General features: G+C 40.1%; 1 protein-coding gene across 4 annotated transcripts in view; it reads left to right on the forward strand.

Annotated features, from left to right (window-relative positions):
• Positions 1-8,191: 8,191 nt before the first annotated feature.
• LOC129476698 (neuroligin-4, X-linked-like) overlaps positions 8,192-27,860 on the forward strand; it is a 336,078-nt gene continuing 316,409 nt past the window's right edge. Inside the window, exon 1 of one of the 4 annotated variants that reach the window (XM_063635436.1) lies at positions 8,192-8,516. The gene's annotated coding sequence lies outside the window, so the exon portion shown is untranslated. Of the gene's footprint in view, positions 8,517-10,050; positions 10,475-27,860 lie in introns of those variants that run through there. The other 3 variants (XM_055269581.2, XM_055269583.2, XM_063635435.1) reach the window with 3 other exon arrangements.

Raw genomic sequence — 27,860 nt, forward strand, 5'->3', positions numbered from 1 at the left:
TGGTCTCGATCTCCTGACCTCGTGATCTGCCCGCCTCGGCCTCCCAAAGTGCTGGGATTACAGGCGTGAGCCACCGTTCCTGGCTGGTTAATCATTTTAACCTCTATGGGTCCCTATGAATTTATATGTATTCCTTGTACGCACCTTCTTGTAATCACATTTTTTTCTCATGCTTTTCATTATCTTGTTTACTATACTGTAGGCTTTCTCAAAAATAAATGGATAAGTCTCACTCACTGATATATATCTATGCTTACGACTGCGGCAGTGCTAAAAAAAAAAGACCTGAGCTTATGAATAAGTCAATGAATTAATACATCCTTGGCAAAGTCCATGACTTTGTGGCCTATTATAAATTAGTGTGTTCAAGTTGAGGTTCTGGTTTAGTTTAGGACATAGATATCTATATATAGTCCATATATCTAAATATATATGTCTACATCCATGTAGATCACTGATTTGGGGATAAGCTATATTTATAAACAATACTATCATGTTAATGGGTCTTCAATATCTACAATGTAAAAGAGTATATTTCTAAATATCCAATAATGGGAACACACATACATATATGTATGTATGGATATGCATTTTTCTATTATTGGGTATGGATATCTTTTAACAGGTAAGTGTATAACTATGTACCAATCTTGTTGGCAAAGGGTACTTTCATACATATTATCTTATTTAGTCCCCACAAGGAAAAGCAACCCACAGGAAAGGTAATAATAATGTCGTTTCAACAGAGTCACAGAACATAACTGACTTTACAACAAGGCAAAGTTTGTGAGAATAGAGTCTTAACATGAAACCAGGTCCACAAATTTGTGTCCATCATCTTCCCCATTATTGCTCATGTTGTCCAAAATCCTTCATATCATCATGGAAGGCTTCCTGCTTAGGTTTACTTCCTAAAGCAGAAGCAATTAGGAGAATGTCCTATGTGTTGGGGACATTATCTTTTTCCTTCCATAAATGAATTAATGGGCTATGAAATAATTTTAAGAAAAGCTAACTTTTGGGAAATCAGGTGGAGCCAAGATGGCCAAATAGGAACAGCTCCAGTCTACAGCTCCCAGCATGCCGACGCAGAAGATGGGTGATTTCTGCATTTCCATCTGAGGTACCGGGGTTCATCTCACTAGGGAGTGCCAGACAGTGGGTGCAGGACAGTGGGTGCAGTGCACCGTGCATGAGCTGAAGCAGGGCGAGGCACTGCCTCACTCGGGAAGCACAAGGGGTCAGGGAGTTCCCTTTCCTACTCAAAGAAAGGGGTGACAGACGGCACTTGGAAAATCAGGTCACTCCCACCCTAATATTGTGTTTTCCAAGGCTTAAAAAACGGCACACCAGGAGATTATATCCCACACCGGGCTTGAAGGGTCCTACGCCCACAGAGTCTCACTGATCGCTAGCACAGCAGTCTGAGATCAAACTGCAAGGCGGCAGTGAGGCTGGGAGAGGGGTGCCTGCCATTGCCCAGGCTCGATTAGGTAAACAAAGCAGCCAGGAAGCTTGAACTGGGTGGAGCCTACCACAGCTCAAGGAGGCCTGCCTGCCACTGTTGGCTCCACCCCTGGGGTCAGGGCACAGACAAACAAAAAGATAACAGTAACCCCTGCAGACTTAAATGTCCCTCTCTGACAGCTTTGAAGAGAGTAGTGGTTCTCCCAGCATGCAGCCGGAGATCTGAGACCAGGCAGACTGCCTCCTCAAGTGGGTCCCTAACCCCCGAGCAGCCTAAGGGGGAGGCACCCTCTAGTAGGGGCAGACTGACACCTCACATGGCCCGGTACTCCTCTGAGACAAAACTTCCAGAGGAACGATCAGGCAGCAGCATTTGCCAGTCACTAAAATCTGCTGGTTTTTTTTTTTTTTTTTTTTTTTTGAGACGGAGTCTTGCTCTGTCACCCAGGCTGGAGTGCAGTGGCGCAATCTCGGCTCACTGCAAGCTCCGCCTCCCGGGTTAAAATCTGCTGTTTTACATCTACCGCGATTCTGCAGCAAATGCTGCTGACACCCAGGCAAACAGGGTAGATAAAACCACAAAGGTGGGGAAAAAACAGAGCAGAAAAACTGGAAACTCTAAAAATCAGAGCACCTCTCCTCCTCCAAAGGAACACAGCTCCTCAATAGCAACGGAACGAAGCTGGAAAGAGAATGACTTTCATGAGTTGAGAGAAGAAGGCTTCAGACGATCAAACTACTCTGAGCTACAGGAGGAAATTCAAACCAATGGCAAAGAAGTTAGAAACTTTGAAAAAAAATTAGACGAATGGATAGCTAGCATAACCAATGCAGAGAAGTCCTTAAAGAAGATGATGGAGCTGAAAGCCAAGGCTCAATAACTACATGAAGAAGGCAGAAGCCTCAGGAGCCGATGCGATCAACTGGAAGAAGGGGTATCAGTGATGGAAGATGAAATGAATGAAATGAAGTGAGAAGGGAAGTTTAGAGAAAAAAGAATAAAAACAAATGAACAAAGCCTCAAAGAAATATGGGACTATGTGAAAAGACCAAATCTACCTCTCATTGGTGTGCCAGAACGTGATGGGGAGAGTGGAACCAAGTTGGAAAACACTCTGCAGGAAATTATCCAGGAGAACTTCACCAATCTAGCAAGGCAGGACAACATTCAAATTCAGGAAATACAGAGAACACCAAAAAGATACTCCTCAAGAAGAGCAATTCCAAGACACATAATTGTCAGATTCACCAAGGTTGAAATGAAGGAAAAAATGTGAAGGGCAGCCAGAGAGAAAGGTCAGGTTACCCACAAAGGGAAGCCCATCAGACTAACAGAGGATCTCTCGGCAGAAACTCTACAAGCCAGAAGAGAGTGGGGAAGGGGCCAACATTCAATATTCTTAAAGAAAAGAATTTTCAACCCAGAATTTCACATCCAGCCAAACTAAGCTTCATAAGTGAAGGAGAAATAAAATCCTTTACAGACAAGAAAATGCTGAGAGATTTTGTCACCACCAGGCCTGCCCTGAAAGAGATCCTGAAGGAAGCACTAAACATGGAAAGGAACAACCAGTACTAGCCACAGCAAAAACATGCCAAATATAAAGGCAATCAAGGGTAGGAAGAAACTGCATCAACTAATGAGCAAAATAACAGGCTAATATCATAATGGCAGGAAGAAATTCATACATAACAATATTAACTTTAAGTGTAAATTGGCTAAATGCTCCAATGAAAAGACACAGACTGGCAAATTGGATAAGGAGTCAAGACCCATCAGGAAACCCATCTCACATGCAGAGAGATACATAGGCTCAAAATAAAGGGATGGAGGAAGTTCTAACAAGCAAATGGAAAACAAAACAAGGCAGGGGTTGCAATCCTAGTCTCTGATAAAACAGACTTTAAACCAACAAAGATCAAAGGAGACAAGGAAGGCCATTACATAATGGTAAAGGGATCAATTCAACAAGAATAGCTAATTACCCTAAATATATATGCATCCAATACAGGAGCACCCAGATGCATAAAGCAAGTCTTTAGTGATGTACAAAGAGACTTAGACTCCCACACAATAATAATGGGAGATTTTTAACACCTCACTGTCAACATTAGACAGATCAACGAGACAGAAAGTTAACAAGGTTACCCAGGAATTGAACTCAGCTCTGCACCAAGTGAACCTAATAGACATCTACAGAACTCTCCACCCCAAATCAACAGAATATGCATTTTTTTCAGCACCACACCACACCTATTCCAAAACTGACCACACAGTCGGAAGTAAAGTACTCCTCAGCAAATGTAAAAGAACAGAAATTATAACAAACTGTCTCTCAGACCACAGTGCAATCAAACTAGAACTTAGGATTAAGAAACTCACTCAAAACCACTCAACTACATGGAAACTGAACAACCTGCTCCTGAATGACTACTGGGTACATTACGAAATGAAGGCAGAAATAAAGATGTTCTTTGAAATCACTGAGAACAAAGATACAACATACCAGAATTTCTGGGACACATTCAAAGCAGTGTGCAGAGGGAAATTTATAGCACTAAATGCCCACAAGAGAAAGGAGGAAAGGTCTAAAATTGACACACTTACATCACAATTAAAAGAACTAGAGAAGGAAGAGCAAACACATTCAAAAGCTAGCAGAAGGCAAGAAATAACTAAGATCTAAGCAGAACTGAAGGAAATAGAGACACAAAAAAACCCTTCAAAAAATCAATGAATCCAGGAGCTGTTTTTTTGAAAAGATCAACAAAATTGACAGACCGCTAGCAAGACTAATAAAGAAGAGAAGCATCAAATAGATGCGATAAAAAATGATAAAGGGGATATCAGCACCAATCCCACAGAAATACAAACTACCATCAGAGAATACTACAAACACCTCTATGCAAATAAACTAGAAAATCTAGAAGTAATGGATAAATTCTTTGACACATACACCCTCCCAAGACTAAACTAGGATGAAGTTGAATCTCTGAATAGACCAATAATAGGGTCTGAAATTGTGGCAATAATTAATAGCTTACCAACCAAAAAAAGTCCAGGACCAGATGGAGTCACAGCCGAATTCTACCAGAGGTACAAGGAGGAGCTGGTAGCATTCCTTCTGAAACTATTCCAATCAATAGAAAAAGAGGGAATCCTCCCTAACTCATTTTATGAGGCCAGCATCATCCTGATACCAAAGCCTGGCAGAGACACCACCAAAAAAGAGAATTTTAGACCAATATCCTTGAGCAACATTGACGCAAAAATCCTTAATAAAATACTGGCAAATTGAATCCAGCAGCACATCAAAAAGCTTATCCAGCATGATCAAGTGGGCTTCATCCCTGGGATGCAAACCTGGTTCTACATACACAAATCGATAAACGTAATCCAGCATCTAAACAGAACCAATGACAAAAACCATATGATTATCTCAATAGATGCAGAAAAGGCCTTTGACAAAATTGAACAACCTTTCATGCTAAAAACTATCAATAAATTAGGTATTGATGGGACGTATCTCAAAATAATAAGAGCTTTCTATGTCAAACCCAAAGCCAATATCATACTGAATTAGCAAAAACTAGAAGCATTCCCTTTGAAAACCCGCACAAGACGGGGATGCCCTCTCTCAGCACTCCTATTCAACATAGTGTTGGAAGTTTTGGCCAGAGCAATCAGGCAGGAGAAGGAAATAAAGGGAATTTAATTAGGAAAAGAGGAAGTCAAATTGTCCCTGTTTGCAGATGACATGATTGTATATCTAGAAAATCCTATCATCTCAGCCAAAATCAACTCAAGCTGATTACCAACTTCGGCAAAGTCTCAGGATACAAAATCAATGTACAAATATCATGAGCATTCTTGTACACCAATAACAGACAAACACAGAGCCAAGTCATGAGTGAACTCCCATTGAAAATTGCTTCAAAGAGAATAAAATACCTAGGTACCCAACTTACAAGGGATGTGAAAGACTTCTTCAAGGAGAACTACAAACCACTGCTCAGTGAAATAAAAGAGGATACAAACAAATGGAAGAACATTCCAAGCTCATGGGTAGGAAGAATCAATATCGTGAAAATTGCCATACTGCCCAAGGTAATTTTTAGATTCAATGCCATCCCCATCAAGCTACAAATGACTTTCTGCACAGAATTGGAAAAAACTACTTTAAAGTTCATATGGAATCAAAAAAGAGCCCGCATCGCCAAGTCAATCCTAAGCCAAAAAGACAAAGCCGGAGGCATCACGCTACCTGACTTCAAACTATACTACAAAGGTACAGTAACCAAAACAGCATGGTACTGGTATCAAAAGAGAGATATAGATCAATGGAACTCAATAGAGCCCTCAGAAATAATACCGCATATCTACAACCATCTGATCTTTGTCAAACCTGACAAAAACAAGCAGTGGAGAAAGGATTCCCTATTTAATAAATGGTGCTGGGAAAACTGGCTAGCCATATGTAGAAAGGTGAAACTGGATCCCTTCCTTACATCTTATACAAAAATTCATTCAAGATGGATTAAAGACTTACTACATGTTAGACCCAAAACCGTAGAAACCCTAGAAGAAAACCTAGGCAATACCATTCAGGACATAGGCATGGGGAAGGATTTCATGTCTACAACACCAAAAGCAATGGCAACAAAAGCGAAAATTGACAAATGGGATCTAATTAAACTAAAGAGCTTCTGCACAGCAAAAGAAACTACCATCAGAGTGAACAGGCAACCTACAAAATGGGAGAAAATTTTTGCAACCTACTCATCTGACAAAGGGCTAATATCCAGAATCTACAATGAACTCAAACAAATTTACAAGAAAAAAACAAACCCATCAAAAAGTGGGCGAAGGATATGAACAGACATTTCTCAAAAGAAGACATTTATGCAGCCAAAAAACACATGAAAAAATGCTCATCATCACTGGCCATCAGAGAAATGCAAATCAAAACCACAATGAGATACCATCTCACACCAGTTAGAATGGCCATCATTAAAAAGTCAGGAAACAGCAGGTGCTGGAGAGGATGTGGAAAAATAGGGACACTTTTACACTGTTAGTGGGACTGTAAACTAGTTCAACCATTGTGGAAGTCAGTGTGGCGATTCCTCAGGGATCTAGAACTAGAAATACCATTTGACCCAGCCATCCCATTACTGGGTATATACCCAAAGGACTATAAATCATGCTGCTATAAAGACACATGCACACATATGTTTATTGTGGCACTGTTCACAATAGCAAAGACTTGGAACCAACCCAAATGTCCAACAACGATAGGCTTGATTAAGAAAATGTGGCACATATACACCATGGAATACTATGTAGCCATATAAAATGATGAGTTCATGTCCTTTGTAGAGACGTGGATGAAACTGGAAACCATCATTCTCAGTAAACTATCACAAGGATAAAAAAACCAAACACCACATGTTCTGACTCATAGGTGGGAATTGAACAATGAGAACACATGGACACAGGAAGGGGAACATCACACTCTGGGGACTGTTGTGGGGTCGGGGGAGGGGGGAAGGATAGCATTAGGAGATATACCTAATGTTAAATGACAAGATAATGGGTGCAGCACACCAACATGGCACACGTATACATATGTAACAAATCTACACATTGTGCACATGTACCCTAAAACTTAAAGTACAATAAGAATAAAATTTAAAAAAATGAAAAGCTAACGTTTATAGCCAGGCAGAATAAAAGTAATCACCATGAAATATTGTTAAGATAAGCAGGCCCCACACACTAGGTCAGCTAATCAATACGACAATATTACATGGAGATTATCTGTTCCATTTTACAGATGCAGAAATGGAGGGAAACATTAAAATTCACTCCAAAGGTCACATGCAACTTAAACCCAAGCAATCTCATTTTAGAACCTGTATTCATTGCCACAACAGTCTCTGATGTCCTCTGTTCTTTGCATTGCCAATTTAAATCCAACTTTCTTCAACTCAAGTTTAAATACCGGGAATTTTAAGCCTTGTCAATTTCAAGCCAAGTTTCTCCAACCCAACTTTAAATACAGGGGTCATACCCTCCTCCTCACCCCCTGCAACTTGAAACTCCCTGGGAAAGATAATCTCCTGGACCTGGGAAATGAGGAGTATTTAGAAATAACTGCCTCATGGTGAGCACACCTCCTACATTTTATCCAAATCATCAAATTATAACAATAGAAACAAAAAGCCTTCATTCATCACCTTTCAACCATATCCTGGGGATAAAAAGCTCCTGTACTTTACAGAGCTGCATTTCAATTTTTGCTGCTCTTAAATTTTTTTTTACATCATTGCTTCTCAACTGACTCACAATAACGCAGACATAGGGACTGCTGCAGATCGTGACCTTAAACAGTTAAAGATGTCTGCACATACGGCATCATTTTTGGTGTGGAGAGTACGCAGAGATTCCTAAAAAAGGAAAGAGTAAGAAGGTTTGCTGTGCGCATCTGGGTACCCTGCTGTACCTCCAGGGTACCCAGGATCTCTCTGTTACAGCTGGTTTGCACTGGGATTAGTTGCTCTTTGCATGAGGTTGTAGCTGTGGACGTGGTTTTTGTAGCGATTGTGCCGACTCCGGAGATCTATTGGCTGCTGGCTTTGTAAATTTCATTCAGTTTGGTCCAATGGCAGAAGGAGAGCGCCGGCGGCAGAAGGACCTCTCTCCCCTAGCTCACTTGTTCTTGCAGAGACATCTTTCTCCCATCTTTGTCTCTTAGTACAGAGCTCTTATTCAGCCACTAGCTGGGCCCTTCCTGCTTCAACTGTAATGCTTGTTCTGCCCGGGGACACACTATTGACAGCAGAAACAATGAATTTCCTCCAAACCCGGCAATGTTGGTGGCTCTTGCATTCCTCTGGATGAGAGAATATAGTTGGGAGGTTCCAGAGGGGAAGGCGCCTGGGCTTTCAATACATCCTCCTGAATCATACCTCGTTTCGGGTTCCCTAGTAAAATTTGGATGTGTAAAAAGAACTCTTAACGGCGATTCAGGTCTTCTACAGCTAAGGTAGGTGCAGTTTTAAGACGTGTCTCTCGCATATTTTTATTCTTATTTTAAAAAGACTTACTCGTCTTTAAACAGTTTGACTTGCAGTGGCTCTCCAGAAAGGGAGGGAAAGCCTCACTGGGGATATTTGAGCTTCACTTCATCTGATATTTATTTATTTTTTCCTTTTATTATTATGATTATTGGAAAATTTGGGCAGGACTCTCTCCCATTTGTCTCGCTCCGTTTCTTCAATGTGGATGGGAATGTGGACATCAATGTATAGCTTTTACATGGAATCTCTCCGCAGGAACATTTGGTTTTATTTTGACTTAAAAATAAAAATGCAGACCACCAATGTTGTTTGGAAGCATTTTGCTGCAATCAGCTGTTTGAAAGGCTCTGGGGCCTTGTGCGATGTGTTTAAAAAGTAGCGCTGCCTTCCATACAAATTAAAGGAAGACTGTGGCGGGGAAAGGAGGGGAAAAATACACACACACACACACACACACACACACACACACACACACACACACACACACACATATGCAGTACAGGGGAAAAGGAGCGAAGAGGCCAGGGCTGGAGGTGGCGAAAGCAGGAGGACTTCTGCAAACTGTGAGCATGGAAGGCTTTTCTTCTCTTTTCTCCCCACCCCAATGCTCCCGTCTTCTTTAAGAAAACCACCACCGCCTGGGGTGCTTTCTTTGGGAGGCTGGGGTTGGGGGTTAATGCCATTAACTAGAGAGAAAAGGGGGAAATAAAGCTTGGTTGGGGTTGCATTAAAAGATTTTATTCCCCTTCCTTCATCTCCTGGCCTTGGATAAGATAAGGCTTGGGGGATGCACGGAATAATCCAAGTGATTGATTAGGCCTGGCTTGGCTTGGTTGGGCTGGAGAACGATCGGGACGCGCTGGAAACCGCGCGTGAAGATGAAATAACTGTAGCTCCGTGCTGCTCCTCCAAACCCGGGAGCGGGCGCCATGCACGCCTTTCCTGTGTGTGTGGGTTACAAGGGTGTGGGAGTGGTGAGGCAAGCCCCAAAAGTGGGGTAGAGCCGATGGTTTTCCTTCTTCGGAAGCCTTTGAGAGTGGCCTGGACCTTAGATGGCGGTGCAGGGCGGTTTGCCGCTGCTACCCTGGGCACCATCTCTGAACTGCCCGCTTTTCAGGAGGAGTGGAAAAGTTGGAAGCCGAAAGGACAGGCGACTGGAGCCCTGGTCTAGGTATCAGGGCATCTGGAGCCCTAGTCAGTGCCCACTAAGAACACCCCTTCTCCCATCGGGGTTTGGGAGGAGTGTTAAGCCTGCGGGTCTGCCAGTCCCTAAGGTAGGGATGGGGGAGGGGTCTGAGGAATCCGTTCCAATAGGCACAACCGCCTCCCCCAGACCTAGAAAAGGAAACCACCACCGGCTCCTTCCTCCCATCCCATCCCATCTCAAGACTCTCTGCTGACCCGGGCCGATTTCATCTGGTCTCTTTCTCCCCCGCTTGCCACCTCCCAATTCCCGCGCAGCTCGGCTCCGTTCCCTCCCACTCCCGTAGGCGGAACTGAAAGTGAAGATCGGCCAAGAGCGCAGCCGGAGGCGGGAGAGACGGTGGCGGTTGAGCTAGGGGCTGCGAGACGAAGCGGGGAGAGAGTGAACTTCAGCCCCGTCTCCTCCCCACTGCCGCGGCTGGGGCAACCCAATCCGCGCTTGAAACGTCTTGGCTTGACCTGAGGAAGCGCGGGCCGGAATAGCGTGGGGAGAGGGAAGTAGGTGCCACTGGGCTGCAGATGACACGTGGGTGGGGGGCTTGCTGTGGGACAAGAGGATCAGGTCCGTGCCTGCGCCCTCCACTCAGCGGTGGCTCTGCCTGAGGTTTTCCAGGGGGCCTATTTACCCCGGGGACAATCTCATCCTTCAGGAGGTCTCCTGGACGCCTTTTCCTCCCAATGCCGCCAGCCTAACCTGGCTCTTTCGTCCCTCGGAGAACCGGTAAGCTGGGGTCCCTCGGCGGGGGTCTCGTGAGCCAAGGCGCGAGCTTTGCGCCCCTGGTATCTAGGCCCGGTGCTCAAATCTGAGCCCGGGCGTATCGGTCTGGAGCCTAGTCGCCGCCAGACACAGAGCCCTTTCTACACGGAGCAGCGGGGGGCGGGAGTGGGCGGGGGGAGGGAGTCAGGTCAACCCTTGCACCCCAGAGGCCTGCCCAGGACCACCCTGGGAACGAATGTCCCGCTCGGAAAACGAGATGTACCCGTAGGATGTCCTCCGCATCATATCCCTCCCCTTGCTCAGAAGGCTTTTTCTTTTCTTCCCTTTTTTTTTTCCCCGAACCGAGGGTTTCCTTTTCTCTGGCTTCTTCCACGCCTTACCGCAGTTGTGAGCCTCTTTTCATGTATGTGCGGCTGGTACCTCCGGGCTGGAGGGGAAAGGGGTGTACGAGGCAGCGTGGAAGGGTACTAGGAGGTGGCGGCGGGGTTTTGGATGCGGTGATGCTCCCGAGCTTGAAGCTCGCGGGGGCGCTGGTCCCGCATTTCACGAATTCAGCCCAGGGCTTGGGCAAGACTGCCTGGAGCGAGGACGGAGGATCCAGATTCACCATTTGGACCCAACTTAAGAAATTTGGGGTGGGGGTTGGTTAGGGGTTTTGAAACTAAGCAGGTGAAGTCCTTGCGAGCTGAATTCACAAGGTGGTAGTATGGCTTATTTTTATTTTTATTTTATTATTTTATTTTATTTTTCTATTGTTCATTTTTTTTTTTTTTTTTTGTGGGGAGTGGGGGATTTTTTTTGTCTGTGTACTCCAGTCTTATGGTTTTTGAAGGCATCCATTGTCCGTAGGGTTTACATTCCATTGCATTATATTTTCTTAAAAGGGGGGTAGCGTGCATGAGCTTCCATTTCAGAATCAGTCGCTCCTGTGACATGAGGGAGGCAAAAGCAAAGAAAAGGAGAAAGAAACAAAATAAGAAGTTTAGGGAGACTTCCTTATCCCGATGAAGCCGGAATTCCCAGTTTGTGTGGTCGTTCTGCGGGCAACATAGAAGTGCGTGTTTCAGAAATCCTGGGTAGCTTCTTTCTTCTCCAACTAGAAATTAAATGGCCAGGGTGCAAACACCTGACTTTGATGAAAACAAAGTGGCAGAAACTGCAAGAGACCTGCTTGGTTTCAATGAATGCACTGAGCCTTTTCCTAGAGGATGGCAGAGCTGGGAGAAATCAGATCTCAAAGAAATCTACAGTTTTGTGAGAGCAGATTTGGAGAGTGGAGAATTATTTCATACCTTTAGTTGGCAGTGGAGAATATGTTAGCAGTGATCCATTAAATCCTTAGCATAGATTTTCCTGTGGAAATGAGCAAAATGTTAAGAGGTTGGGGGATGGCTACATAGGAATTTCATGGAGACCTCTGCAAGGATGTATTTTCTCAGATTAGAAATCCAGTATTTTATTACACAATGCAGTGAATGCATTCTACACACACATGCATTCCATATTTCTTTATGTGTGTCTCTGTGTGTGTGTGTATATATATATATGTGTGTGTGTATATATATATATATATAGTCTTTTTAAAGAGTATCTTTGACATGTAAAAACATAATCAGGGCCATTGTAGGAAGTGGAAAATTACCTCATCAGTTTTAAATCAGTGGGTTAAAATCGGAGGCTTGATTTTGTGTGTGTGTGTGTGTGACACTAGAATGATAATTGCATTTTCATAATAATGCCTGTGCTTGGATACCATTTTAAAGGTGCTTTAATGTTTTCTTCTCTGGTGAAATAATTTTCCTTTTCTTTGTGTTTTATTTAAATAAACTAATGCCTCATATACAATAGGCCCTAAAACCAGTAACCTAGATGATTTTTACCCAAACCTAAGACTATAACAGATACTTGGTAGGGGACTAGTGGCTGCATAACGTAGATAATGATGTTATCTTGATGCTGTAAAATTTACAAGCAGACTTGAAGGATTTTGAAAGTTCACAGTTTTGGGCCTGGAATGTAGACTAATGGTAAGCATACAGATTTCTTTTAAATTTGTGAATTTGGCTTTTTCATTTTTTTGTGTGTAGTAATTTGTGGAAAGGTTATAGTCTCTCCACAAAGACGGGAGTTTTTGACTGACTCCCCACCAGAGAATTGGTTTCACAAGTGCAGGGGTCTCTTTAAAATCTCTTTGGAATACTGAGCTTTTATTTCTACACCACAAAAAAGGATCTCACGAAAGTAAACGTTCAAGTCCATGACCGAATGACCTTTTTTTTTAACATTCTTTCATTTTAATTGGTACTCCACACTTCAGACCTTTCCTAAAACTTTGAATATTGTCAATAATGCAACTTGCTGAGTGAATATTGCGAATATTGCATTCAAAGGAAGTAGCAATATAAAAATATTTTAAGTCCTTTAATGTCCTCCTTCTGAAGACAGGCATGTGTGGTTAAAATATACTTAAATTCCAAATATGGTGAGAGCTGGTATTAGGATGTGAATGTCAAGTTTAAGCAACACAATTTTAGTTTGTAAACCAGAATGTATTCTTTCTGTACTACTTTCTGATTTTTAAGCATATGTATTCTATTCCTAAATGGGAAAAATATGTTCAGTTTAGTTCAAATCCTTTGCTTTTTTTTGTTTTTGTCTGAGTACTATACTTTTTCAGAGGAGAGACTTCATCTCCTACTTAATTATGTGAATGAATATTCAGACAGACTGTGCCTTCTGTATAGCCACCTTTTATTTCTTAAACCCCTGAGCTACCAGTTTTAAATCAAACATACAGCTTTTGCCCAGTCATTTAGAGAAAGTCAGAATGGAAATTAAAGCCCAGGCTGTTGAGGCAATTAGGTCATCTGCTGTGCCCTCTGCTACCATTCAGTCAATGAATATTTTCCAGTTTCATCATTTTAATGTAAACAACCTACATTTGGACTTTGAAAGTCTCCACTGTTCTTTGTTAAGTGAATGGCAGTGTAGGAAACCCTTCCTCATTTTTCTTGGGGGAGAATGGCACACATGAATGAGAAAAAAAAGAAGGTGATACCTCCTAAAAGTTTGTCATTGTGACATTCATAGGCTTTGAATAAATCTATAGATGAAAAGGCCTTCTCTCTGCAGATGATTACATGAAATAAAAAATAAGTAAATAAAAGGCTCATAAAAACACTACAGGAGTGGAAGGTTGTTGGTGGAAAACAGCCTATCTACCTTGGGTTGACATTTCAAACTTTAGACATTTTGTGTTGAGTTCACATGTCCAGATGTATGCGGAACACCTCCATACACCACATCTTCCCAAGGCATGCTCATCTTCCCAGAAATGGTACCTGAAGGAGTGCAGGCCTAACCCCAACAATATTTTAAAAAACTCTCTCTCTATATATAACTATATATATAGAGAGTAAAATCTGTATCTTACTATATGTAATATATATAGTAATATATATTATAATACGGTTTGTATTTATAAAGGAAAGAAGTTTAAATGACTTGCAGTTCAGCATGGCTGGAGAGGCCTCAAGAAACCTACAATTATGGGAAAGGGGAAGCAAACACATCCTTCACAGGATGGCAGGAAGGAGATGAATGAGAACCAAGTGATTCAGGGAAAGCCCCTTATAAAACCATCAGATCTTATGAGAACTTACTCACTATCATCAGAATGGCATGGGGGAAACTGCCCCTATGATTCAATTATCTCCCACCATGTCCCTCCCATGACATATGGGGATTATGGAGCCACAATTCAAGATGAGGTATGGTCAAATCATATCATGAGGTTTTATTATTTAAGATAGGAAAAGAGTAATCCTCCATCATTTAGACTGGAGATGAAGTACAGTGAACATTTATAGTCTCATTAGTTGAAGAATACATTTCGAAGAGAGAAATGTTAATTTCATTATATTACTAGTGAAATGATCTAGGCTTTCACTGCTCTCTGGAAATGTGGAGAAGTGGACCAGGATTTTATTTGGGTTGTTTTATTTAAAATGTATATTATATAAAGAAATCATGGTTTGTCAAAGTAACAGAGCGCTATTTTTGGCTTACAATGGGACTTTCGTAGCTCCACCTGTTAATATCAGTGATCATTTTGGTTTTAAGAGGCCAGTACCTGATTGGATGATGAAAACTTGGATCTTAAAGCCATCACCCCAGGCATGTGATTTTATTAACATCTGTGGGCATCTCTCCTGGCTCCCACATCAACCCTTCATCCAGGCTCATTTTCTCTGCTTGTTTTTGTTTGGTTGTTTGTATGCTTTGGGTGGGGAGAGGGGACACATATTTTGCTCAGGGCACCTTTTTCAGTCATGAAACGTAGCCTGTCATATAAGCTGAAAGGGAACTTGGGTTGTTTCAAGTTGCGTTATGTAGTAAGTTTTTGATCCCTTAAAAAAAAAAAGGACTGAGGTTACTAAAAGTGTTATTGGCACTGATAAAAGAGCCATGGTGAATTGTGGTTTGTTTTTGCAAGGTGTGGAAAAGGCCTCCTTGGTTTTGTGATGATGGCTGTAGTGAAGTTGCATGTGGTGCCATTTTCCACGTTTAGTATTTCAACACCACCAATATGTGTCTCTGGAGTATGGGACGGGCAAGTCCAAGAACTCAGTGAGGCATGCCATGTGACTCCAATGGTCAGTCAGAGCTGTTCAGCATGGAACTGTTGTCCCAAAAGCATGAGGGATGGAGGCAGAAGAAACTCATTTGAACTGAGTGTCTTTAACTTGTTCCAATCCTCACTACTCTCTGTGAATATAACTCTGTGAATGGGTTAGGTGGGGAAACTCAAAAAAGTAAATGCATGTTTTCACAAACAAATTATATCATTGTTAACGGTTTTCCTAAGTGACACAATATGCTCTCATCTCCTGAAGCTACACTGTAAGAATGGCAGTGTGTATTGAGCGGGTGTGTACACATACATGTGCTCATATGCCAACACATTAACTAGGAACTAGTTCTTGCAGAAAATGTTTTTCTCAGCCATTGTAACACACTAGATAAAAGCAAGTATGTGTGCATATATATATATACACACACACACACATATATGTGTGTACATATATATACACACATATGTATGTACATATATATACACACATATATGTACATATATATATATCTGAAGGAAAATATGATTTTTCATTAGTCGTTTTCCTTTTCTTATCCCCATCATTCACCAAACCTATGTTATATTAAACAGTCCATAACACCTGGCCTGGACAACAGAGTGAGACCCTAACTCTAGAAACAAACGAAAATTAAAAACAAATTAGTTGGCATGATGGCAAGTACCTGTGGTTCCAACTGAGGTGGGAGGATCACCTGAGCATAGGAGTTCATGGCTGCAGTGAGCTATAATTACACCACTGTACTCCAGCCAGAGACACAGAGCAAGACACTGTCTCTAAAAAATATACATAAATAAAACATAAAAAATAAAAATAGAAAATTTACAATGAAAGGCGTAAAGTTACCTATGATGGGTCTGGGTGTAATCTTCATTTAGGAGTGAATACATTCATTAAAGTGAGACCTAAGTAGCAGAAAGTATGTGTTTAGCGACAGGTGCCCGTTTTCTCTAGGTCTCCTGGAAGCCTTTTTTTCTAATTTGAGTTCTGATTCCAAAAAAGGTGTTATCTCCTATGCTTACGATGAAACTATCTGTATGTGTGACAAAATGTTACTCTGTCTTGCCCATCAATATTGTGCAATGTGGTATTCTTTCATGGGGCAATTGACAATTTTTACAGCGATCAAACTGGGCACCCTTTTTTTTAGTTCAGGTATGTATTACTTTCTTTCATTTTTCTGGTATACATTACTTTTTTTTTTCTTTCATCCTCATCCCTCTCTCCTTCGCTTCCTTCCTTCTTTCCTTACTTCCCTCCCTCCTTCCTTCTTTTTGTCTATTTTCCTTGCTTTTTCCCTCCCTCCTTCCCTCCCTGCCTCTCTCCATTCTTCTTTCCTTCATTCCTTCCTTCTTTCCTTCCTTTATTTCTTCTTCCCTCTTTCCTTTATGCTATTTGTGTGAGTGATAAAATCTCAGGGCTCCTTAAAATGTTAAAGGGAAAATGAAGATAATTCTATTGAAGAACAGATCAAATAGGAAAGAGGAATGAAAAGAAAGCCTCCTGGAATGACAAATAAGCATGTCCTTTATGATTTAATAAAATTTTTCATATACCATATTTGTATAGCTGGTCAGATTTTAAAACTTTGTCAAACCCTATATTTGTAAAACCTTAGTTTTCATTTTAGTAAATTACATGGATGAATGCACACATAAAGCAGATTACCTTGATTCAACAAAAACATTCAAATATCAGTGATTTTTTTTTAACATATAGTAGTAGAAACAACTACATTAATTTATGGCTATTTCCTACATAATTTTTAAAATCAATAAGCAACAGTCAGATATTTCACATTTTTAAGGCATGAACAGTACCTTGAATTCTAAAATATTTTAGTCTAAAACATGTGGTAACATCACAGGTAATTGCTTCAAACTCTACCGCCCCTCGTATAATTTACTTTTTTAACAATTTAAGGTCTTTTAGAGTCATGAAAGAAACTTTAAAATGGACAACATCATTCATACTGTTGAGCTAGGATTGCTTAAAGATGGAGCACAGATTACATTGTCTCAGAGGAAAATATTTTATGAAGATTCTTTTTTTTTATGTTCTTGGATACATGTGCAGAATGTGCAGGTTTATGACAGAGGTATACATGTGCCATGGTGGTTTGCTGGACCTATCAACTGGCCATCTAGGTTTTAAGCCCCACTTGCATTATGTATTTCTCCTAGAGCTTTGCCTCCCATTTTCTCCCACCCTGCAACAGGTTTCCAGCTTCATCACGTCCGTGGAAAGGACATGAACTCATTCTTTTTCATGGCTGCTTGGTATTCCATGGTGTATCTGTGTCACATTTTTTTCTATCCAATCTATCACTGATGATCATTTGGTTTGGTTCCAAGTCTTTGCTATTGTAAATAGTGCTGCAGTAACCATACTTGTGTATGTGTGTTTATAGTAGAATGATTTATAATCCTTTGGGTATATATGCAGTAATGGGATGGCTGAGTCATATGGTATTTCTGGTTCTAGATCCCTAAGGAATCTCCACACTGTCTTCTGCAATGGTTGAACTGATTCATAGCCAACAAACGTATGAAAAAAAGCTCATCATCACTGGTCGTTAGAGAAATGCAAATGATTCTTTAAAAAGTATAACTCCCAAATCAGGTATTCTAACTTGAAGAGGCTCCCTCGTCCAATATTTCTAGAAAACCTCATGTATCATTTGCCTCTCTTGAATTTTACCCTGAAGATAGACACCTTATGGCCTTAAAGCCTCCTGTACTAATGGATTTAGCAAGCATGACAACTAACTTAAGGTTGGTTCTTTGCAATGAATTTTAATCAAATTAACTACCTAACAGTATTGAGAATACTTCCATTGACACAGAGCAGAAAGAAGTGCTAACAGGGTATGAAGTATCTTTAAATTACCAAAATGATTTGGAGAAATGAACTTGTTGATTTTTTCTTTATTTTACTTACTTATTCGAAACTTGTTGAGTGCCAAGAAGTGGGATACAAAGACAATGAAATTGTTTATTTTTCCTTTATTAACCATAGACTAATATTATTTTACACCTCTGGTCTTATGTTTGAGAACAAATAAGTTTTATCTGAATATTTTATCTCTTGTGTGGTGTGTGTGTGTGTGTTTAATCTCTCATGCCCTGTGTCAAAAACTAAGAAAAAGAACAGTTTGATTCAGTCTTCACACACCTTTCTTAAACAGTTAAAGGCAAAATCATCAGAGCTACATGGAACAAATATTAGGAATTAGGTTCATGTTTGAATTCTCAGAGGGTGATTATATGGTTCAATTTTAATTTCTTCAACAGACAGAGTGCTATTGTTGATGAGCAAGGAGACAAAAGTATTTGATAAACATTATGTAGTTAATATGATTCTTGAGGGAGGGGAGAAGGCTGCCTGTCTTAGATAATGCTTTTGATGGTAGGTTTGTCCTAGCCTTGAGGTAGCAGACTTGCTCTGTTGGCTGAAGAAGACTTAACATGCATGCCAGTATTGCAAATTTACCTACATGCCAAGTGTATGCTGTATGGGAAGAAACGAATAATGTAGATCCCATTACAGAGAATGATGTGGAACAGATAGACTTAATGCATCAGAACCATTGAGAAGTAGACAAGACATTTAGAAAATAACAACAGCAACAAAAACAAATATAAACAAACCACAATCAAAACCGTTACATTTGGGTTTCTAGTTGCCTGTTACCACAGAGGGTTCTGGTTACTAGCTAAAATGTAACCCAGTAGGAAGGTCAACACAAGGCACTTCATGCTGTGTAAAACAGTAACAAGCAGTAAGGATGACTCAGGGAGAAAGGGTAACAAGTTATATTGAAGTTAATACCAGAGAGAAAGTATAACAGTTACATGGAAATTAAATACCAGTTACCTGTGGAGAGACTGAAAATACAAAGCAGACACAGGAAGGGTAGTAGTAGAAGGACAAGGGGCTGGGTGGGGGTGGGGTGGCGGGAATCTGAATTTGTTGCAGCTTGAAATTGCAGCTTGAAACTAACCAGCCAACTCTAACGAGGGCATTGATATGGGAAAAACACTGCCTCAGAAAAAAAAATCTGACAACCTAGGTAGAGATGAAATGGTACCATATTCTGAGGATGGAATAATAATTCACACATGGCTTCACATAAAATTTGTGTGACAATGATTATTTACTACGATTCAGTCTGCCATAACAATTCTACCAGTAAAATAACTTTCTAGGATTTATTTGATATCAGTTGATAAGCCTACCTTAAATGAATAACCAGAATATGACAACAGAAAATTAATGTAAAATTACACAGTTATGTGTCTAGATACTTCACTATCAAATGTATTTGGGCATTTAATCTAGTCAAATCCCAATAATAAAAAATTCTTTCTAAACCAACATTTATCTTGATATTATATATACATATGTAAATTACAACCATATATTTGCATATGTAAATTACACAGCAATTTACACATAGATATGTACATAGCTCACTTTTTGTTGGGGAACACATTTTCCTGAAGGTTTTTAAACTAATAATTATTCTACCTGTAATGCTATAGCAGTATTGGTAAAAAGTTCAAATGTAGCTGGGTGGAGTGCTTCATTCCTGTAATTCCAGCATTCTGGAAGGCCAACACAGGAGGATTACTTGAGTCCACCACTTTGAGAACAGCCTGGAAAATCCTATACGTACAAAAAAAAAAAAAGTAAGCCAGGTGTGGGTGGTGCATGTCTGTAGTCCCTGCTACTCATGAGGAGTTTGTCAGGAGTTTGAGGCTACAGTACACTATGATCTCACTACTGCATTGCAACCTGGGCAACAGACTGACACCCTGTCTTTTAAAAATAATTCAAATGTATCATTTATGTGGACAGAATCTGACTGGTGTCATTGTGTTGCTGAATCATTCCAGGGTATGCATTTACCTTTTCTCTCTTGACTTTAAACAGCTTATGCAAAAACAAACAACTAAATAGAGAAGCAGTCTGCAAAACTATATTTAAAGGTAAACCATACTCCCTCACCCGTGACTCCACAAAAATACCGTTTTATGTAAAGAAACAACAGATGGTGCAGCCCCCAAACCTGGAGCATCCTCAGATACCTTGGGGTGTTCTGGAGTGAAAGGCTAAATCTTAGAGGCATTTGTTCACACTTGGGTAGGCATCTTGATTGGCTAGTGAAGAAACAGCTGTCCATGCCGTGGTCAGTTTTAGCCTTTCCTGGAAGGGAATTTATCCAGCATTGGGGTTCCTGAAGATGCTTATGGCAAGTTATGTTCAGTGAAGCCAGCTGCATCCTGATTTATCTGTTATTCAATCTGTACTTCATAATAAAAAAGGTCTGCTTTGAAAATGAAATCATGCACTTTGCTTTATTTTGCCCATTTGATGTTTCTTCTAATGTTGTAAGCTTCTCATGAATTGGCATAAGCAGATGTGTTAAAAATTGATCCATCCAGGACATTTTTGCTAGTCTTAGCTCACCACAGCAGGTCAGAATGGAAGACAGTTGCTTCTCTTTCCTCCTCCCTTCCTCTCCCCATCCCACCTCACATCTGACATCCTTCCCCTCTTAGGAAAAAAATCCTCTGTTCAAATTAAAAAGCGTGGCCTGGTATGATGGCTCATGTCTGTAATCTTAGCACTTTGAGAAGCCAAGGCGAGCAGATCACTTGAGGTCAGATATTCAGTCAGTGATACACTCTCTATACTAAAAATACACAAATTAGCCAGTTGTGGTGTCATGCACCGTAGTCCCATGTACTTGGGAGGCTGAGGCAGGAGACATGCTTGAACCTGGGAGGTAGAGGTTACAGTGGGCTAATATCATGCCACTGGACTCCAGCCTAGGTGACAGAGCGAGTCTCTGTCTCAAAAAAAGAAAAAAAATATCGAAAAGTGTTCAAGTATATACTGTCCACATCTTGCAACTGTTTCACACTTCACTGGGATTATGAAGTGAAATGGAGTGCTATTATTACCTTGTTATCCGCTTTCAATTTGGAAAGGCAAAAATGTCCTTCAGGGCTATTGAACTGGCTGCACTGAACTTAAAGTACAGTTTGCTGGAATATTCATGATGAAATTGAAAAATAGAATTACAGATTGTTAGGACTTGAATGTACTTGAGCAATCATTTGTATTCAGTCATGTACACAAGGAAATTGAGTCACAGAAAGTTTCAGGGATTTATCCCCATACTTTTAGACACTGAAATGTTCCTGAAATGAAATGAAATACTCCCAATTTTTAACGTATCTGCTTATGTCAATTCATGACAAGCTTACAAAATTAGAAGAAACATCAAATGGGCAAAATAAAGTGAAGTGCATGATTTCATTTTCAAAACAGACATTTTTTATTATGCAGCAGTGATTGAATAACAGATAAACCATTTCAATGAAGTGATCAATGAGAGAAAACAAGAAAAGATATGTCCTGCATTAAAAGCTGCATTTGATGGTAACTCATTTTGGTTTATGAGTTATGATGAATGCATCTTAGCTGTTTCTAACCCACCCCATTCCCTATTTTTATTTGTCAGTTAAAACACAGCATTTTTCCTTTTTTTTTTTGAAGTGTTAATTGCATTTGTTTAATGCATCTTGCTGTGTCTCAGGCATTGTTAAGAAGGGATAGGACCTTTTTTAAGGGATGATTCCTTCCTTTCCGTAACAGGGCTTTGTCTGTGATGGGAACTTTAAATTTTACTTATTTATTTATTTGTTGTTGTTTTTAAGAGATAGGGTCTCACCAGGTTGCAAAGGCTGGTCTCAAACTCCTGGGCTCAAGGGATCCTTCTGACTGAACTCTTGAAACACTGGGATTACAGGCTTGAGCCACAGCACTTGGCTCTATCTTTCTGCAAAAAACCAGCAATTCTAATTCTCTCTCCATCTATGTCTAGACCAGGGAGATATAATCAAGAGAAAAGAAACATCTACCTTCATTAGATTAAGAATCAAAAGGGCCTATAGACAAAAAGGCTCCAGGACCCTCTTGGGTGAGCCTGTGCATTAAAATCTTCAGCGTCATAGAGACACAGAAGTCCAAATAGGAAGTTGGATTTGCCCTGTTTTCTTAGCCGCCTCTGATCTGTGACCGTTTCTTAGTCTTTCTTTGTTTTTCATGACCTCAATAGTTTTGTGGTATTAATATTATGGAAAATGTCCACCACCTATGGTCTGTCTGATGTTTTAGACAGGGATATGTGTTTTGGGGAGGAAGTCTGCAGAGATGAATCAATCATTTATATCAGTATGGGCACATGGATGTTTTGGATATACTTTAGATTTTAATTCAATACTATGTTACTGTGAGTTGTTCTACTTTATATTCTTTGTGGCCATGATGAGACATTAAAAAGTCTATTCACTTGAATAGCAAGTAAATGAGAGGACTCAATGGCAAATGACTCTTAGAGAAAATCTTAACCCTGCTGATTCATGGATGCTCAGCTTGCAGAAACACCTTCTTTGATCAGGAAACCTCAGTGGACAGGCAAACCTTACAGTGTCCTTGAACATGCTTCATTACTTTAATCTATGACCTTCCTATGCGGTAAGCAAAAACACCCATACCACAGCTTAATAGCAGGGCATAGGTCATTACTTCCCACTACTCATCCTAGTGTCTTTTGATAAAGAGGAATAAAGTTGAAGGAACCTATTACTAACCAGAAGGCTTCCAGGAGACCCCATTGATCAGGATAGATGTTGCAGTCCCCATATAAATGGCTGTGTGCATCATTTCACAACCATCTATATTTCAAAAGTTGATATCATCCTCTTCATGTTATGATGTATTTTAACATAAATTTTTATTATGCATATAGGCAGTTATTATATAAGGATTGCTTAAGAAGCACTCTTTTTTTAAAAAAAAATCATGTAACTGGATCCATTCTCTGAATAAAGAATATAAGCAAATCACAACCATTCAAAGGGGCTTTTAAAGGATGACTGTTTTTCTTATGGTTAAGCAAATCATAACCATTCAAAGAGGCTTTTAAAGGATGATTTTTTTCTTATGGTTAAGGAATGAGGAGTAGTATAGGAAAGAAATACAGAAACTTTGAAAAAAATGTAAAACTGGATCATCATTCCATAGGCTAGTACTTAATAGTAAATAACTTGTATAATTTGTTCCCATGATTTTCTGAATATTTTAAACCATAGACAACAGTTCTCTATCTACATCTATGTGTTTATCTGTATTTATATCATATGTATGTATATACATTTATATTTGCATATATATAACATCTTTGTTCATATGGTATCCGTACCAGTATTAGAGTCTATAGCTACAGCATATCAATAACTGTATCTATATCATATTGTACCTTTTCTTATCTATATCTTAATCATATCTGTTTTTATATGTGTATCTGTACAAATATCTTTACTGATATTCATATTACATATCTATATCTAGATCAATCTATATTTCTACACTATTTGAACTTACATTTCATACAATATTATAGCATAAGCCATTTAAGGATTATTAAAAATCTTTATAAGCATTTTTCATGATCAAGTTTCTCAAAAGATTAGGCTTTAACATATCCAGTTCTTTGTGTATTTTTTGACATTTAGGTTATTTTAATGCTTTTGCTCCTCTAAGTTATTTCCCTTTTATTTTATTTTTTTCACTCCACACCTGTCCCTCCTCTAACGTGTTTTCAAATTCTTCCTTGTAAATTGTGCATTCCTCATTCTAGGGGCATTACTTATTTCTTTTGCTTGCTTCAAAAAACATTCTGCATTGGTCTGTACACATTTTCCCTCTTACATCCTTTCTGTAAACATTTGTATTCAGTTGAAATCTTATGGAATACTTTACCACAGAAAATTTCTGGTGTATGCCAAAAAAAGAAAAGAAAATAGAATAATGGATTCCATGTGCCCATCATTTGCTTCAGCAATTATGAATGCGTAGTGTAATTTTTAGTATTTAACCTCATTTATGTTTCCATTCTTATTATGGCATGATGCAATTTATTTAAAGATAGTTCAGTGAGAACCATTCACTCCCCTGGAAAGGAGTCTGAAGCCCAGAAGTCAAAGTGGTCTGGCTCGGCGGGTCTCATCCCCACTGAGTCTAACAAGCCAAGATCCACTGGCTTGAAATCTTGCTGCCAGCACAGCATTCTGAGGTCAACCTGGGACACTCCAGCTTGGTGGGGGGAGGGGTGTCCGCCATTGCCAAGGCTTGAATAGGCAGTTTTACCCACACAGTGTAAAGAAAGCCACCTGGCAGTTCAAACTGGTCAGAAGTCTCCACAGCTCATCAAGGCCACTGTGGCAAGACTGCCCCTCTAGATTCCTCCTCTCTGGTCAGGGCATCCCTAAAAAAAAAGGCAGCAACCCAGTCAGGCGCATGTAGTTAAAACCCCCATCTCCCTGGGAAAGAGCACCTGGGGGAAAGTGCAGCTGTGGGTGCACCTTCAGCAGACTTAAACTTCCCTCCCTGATGCCTCTGAAGAGAGCAAAGGCTCTCCCAGTGCAGCGTTCAAGCTCTGCTAAGGGTCAGACTGCCTCCTCAAATGGGTCCCCGAACCCTGTGTATACTGACTGGGACACACCTCCCAGCAGGGGCCAACAGACACTTCATACAGGAGAGCTCTTGCTGGCATCTGGTGGGTGCTCCTCTGGGATGAAACTTCTAGAGGAAGGGGCAGGCAGCAATCTTTGCTGCTCTGCAGCCTCTGCTGGTGATTCCAAGGCAAACAGGGTGTGGGATGGACCTGGAGCAATCTCCAGCAGAACTGCAGCAGAGAGGCCTGTTAGAAGGAGAACTAACAAACAGAAAGGAATAGCACATCCACTCAGAGGCCCCATCTGAAGGTCACCAACATCAAAAATCAAAGGTAGATAAATCCATGAAGATGGAGAGAAACCAGTGTAAAAAGGCCGAAAATTCGAAAAACCAGAATGACTCTTCTCCTCCAAAGGATCACAACTCCTCAGAAGGGAGGGAACAAAACTGGATGGAGAATGAGTCTGATGAATTGACAGATGTAGGCTTCAGAAGGCGGGTAATAACAAATTCCTCTGAGCTAAAGAAGCATGTTCTAACCCAATGCCAGGAAGATAAGAACCTTGAAGAAAGATTAGATGAATTTCTAACTAGAATAACCAGATTAGAGAAGAACATAAATGACCTGATGGAGCTGAAAAACACAGCATGGGAACTTCATGAAGCTCACACAAATATCATTAGCTGAATTGATCAAGTAGAAGAAAGGATATCAGAGATTGAAGATCAACTCAATGAAATAAAGCGAGAAGACAAGATTAGAGAAAAAAGAATGAAAAGGAATGAACAAATCCTGCAAGAAATATGGGACTTTGTGAAAAGACCAAATTTAAGTTAGAGTGGTGTGCCTGAAAGTGACAAGGAGAATGGAATCAAGTTGAAAAACACTCTTCAGGTGTTATGAAGGAGAACTTACCTAACCTAGCAGGGCAGGCCAACATTAAAATTCAGGATATACAGACAATACCACAAAGATACTTCTTGAGAAGAGCAACCCCAAGACACATAATCATCAGATTCACAAAGGTTGAAATGAAGGAAAAAATGTTAAGGGCAGCCAGAGACAAAGGTCATGTTACCCACAAAGGGAAGCCTGTAAGGCTAATAGCAGTTCTCTTTGCAGAAACCCTGCAAGCCAGAAGAGAGTGGGGGCCAGTATTCAACATTCTTAAAGAAACAAATTTTCAAACCAGAATTTCATATCTAGCCAAACTAAGCTTCATAAGTGAAGGAGAAATACAATCCTTTGCAGACAAGCAAATGCTGAGAGATTTTGTCACCACCAGGCCTGCCTTACAGGCACTCCTGAAGGAAGCACTAAATATGGAAAGGAACAACTTGTACCAGTCACTGCAAAAATATATCAAATTGTAAAGAACGTTGACACTATGAAGAAACTGCATCAACTAATGTGCAAAATAACCAGCTAGCATCATAATAACAGGATCAAATTCATATATAACAATATTAACCCTAAATATAAATGGGCTAAAATCTCCAATCAAAAGGCACAGACTGGCAAACAGGATAAAGCATTAACACCAATTGGTGTGCTCTGTTCAGGAGACTCATCTCATGTGCAAAGACACATATAGGCCCAAAATAAAGGGATGGAAGAATATTTACCAAGCAAATGGAAAGCAAAATAAAAGAGCAGGGGTTGCAATCCTAGTCTCTGATAAAACTCACTTTAAATCAACAAAGATCTGGAGACAAGGGCATTACATAATGGTAAAGGGATCAATGCAAGAAGAAGAGCTAACTATCCTAAATATATATGCACCCAGTATAAGAGCATCCAGATTAATAAAACAAGTTCTTAGAGACCTACAATGAGACCTAGAATGCAACACAGTAATAATGGGAGATTTTAACACCCCACTGTCAATATTAGACTGAACAATGAGACAGAAAATTAGCAAGGATATTCAGGACTTGAACTCCACTCTGGATCAAGTTGGATCAAGTGGACCTAATAGACATCTATAGAAGTCTACACCTCAAATCAACAGAATATACATTCTTATCAGCACTTCATCCCAATTCTTCTAAAATTGACCACATAATTGGAAGTAAAGCACTCCTCAGCAAATGCAAATGGATTGAAGTCATAACAAACAGTCTCTCAGACCACAGTGCAATCAAATTAGAACTCAGGATTATAAATCATTATACTATAAAGACACATGCACACATATATGTATTACAGCACTATTCACAATAGCAAAGACTTGGAACTAACCCAAATGCCCATCAGTGATAGACTAGATAAAATGTGGCACATATAAAACATGGAATTCTATGCAGCCATAAAAAGGATGAGTTCATGTCCTTTGCAGGGACATGGATGAAGCTGGAAACCACCATTCTTCACAAACTAACAAAGGAACAGAAAAGCAAACACCACGTGTTCCCACTCATAAGTGAGAGTTGAACAATGAGAACACATGGACACAGGGAGGGGAACATCACACACCAGGACCTGTGGTGGGGGTGGGGGACAAGGATACTATTAAGAGAAATACCTAATCTAGATGACTAGACGGCGAGCTAATGGATGCAGCAAACCACTATGTCGTATATACCTATGTAACAAACCTGCACATTCTGCATATGTACCCCAGAACATACAGTATACATAAAAAAAGATCTTTCAGTACATTACTCTAAAATATAGGAACCATTTTATTTTATTCAGCTGCAGAATCCTTTCCATGCCTAAAATTATCAACAATAATTCCTCCATGTCGTCAACTATCAAATTATAAATGTCAAAATAATATTTTCATAGTTTGCTAACTCACACAAGGCTTATGCACTACAATCAGTTGATTTGTATGTTACATTTCTTCTAATTGATATAGATTTCTTATCCTTTTATGCACATTCTTGTTGAAAAAAACTACTCTTTTTACTCTACATGAAAGTGGGTTTTAGAATCGGAAAATGTAGTTGTCAAGGTATTTTAGAAGTAACGTGAGTATTTTCCATAATGCACAGTCTTAGGTTACCAACTCCTTAGGAGCAAATGGTGTGTGACTTGGTAGTGATCTATCCAGAAGGAATGCTGCTGGGTAAATTTGGCCAGCTTGTGTGACAGCTCTTTGGACTCACTATATCTCAGTTTTATCTACTTTTATCAGTGTTTTATTTTGAAGACAGTTTCTGACTCTGTCGACCATGCTGGAGTGCAGTGATGCAATCAT

Source organism: Symphalangus syndactylus, chromosome Y (assembly GCF_028878055.3).
Source record: "Symphalangus syndactylus isolate Jambi chromosome Y, NHGRI_mSymSyn1-v2.1_pri, whole genome shotgun sequence".
NCBI classification, from domain to species: Eukaryota; Metazoa; Chordata; class Mammalia; order Primates; family Hylobatidae; genus Symphalangus; species Symphalangus syndactylus.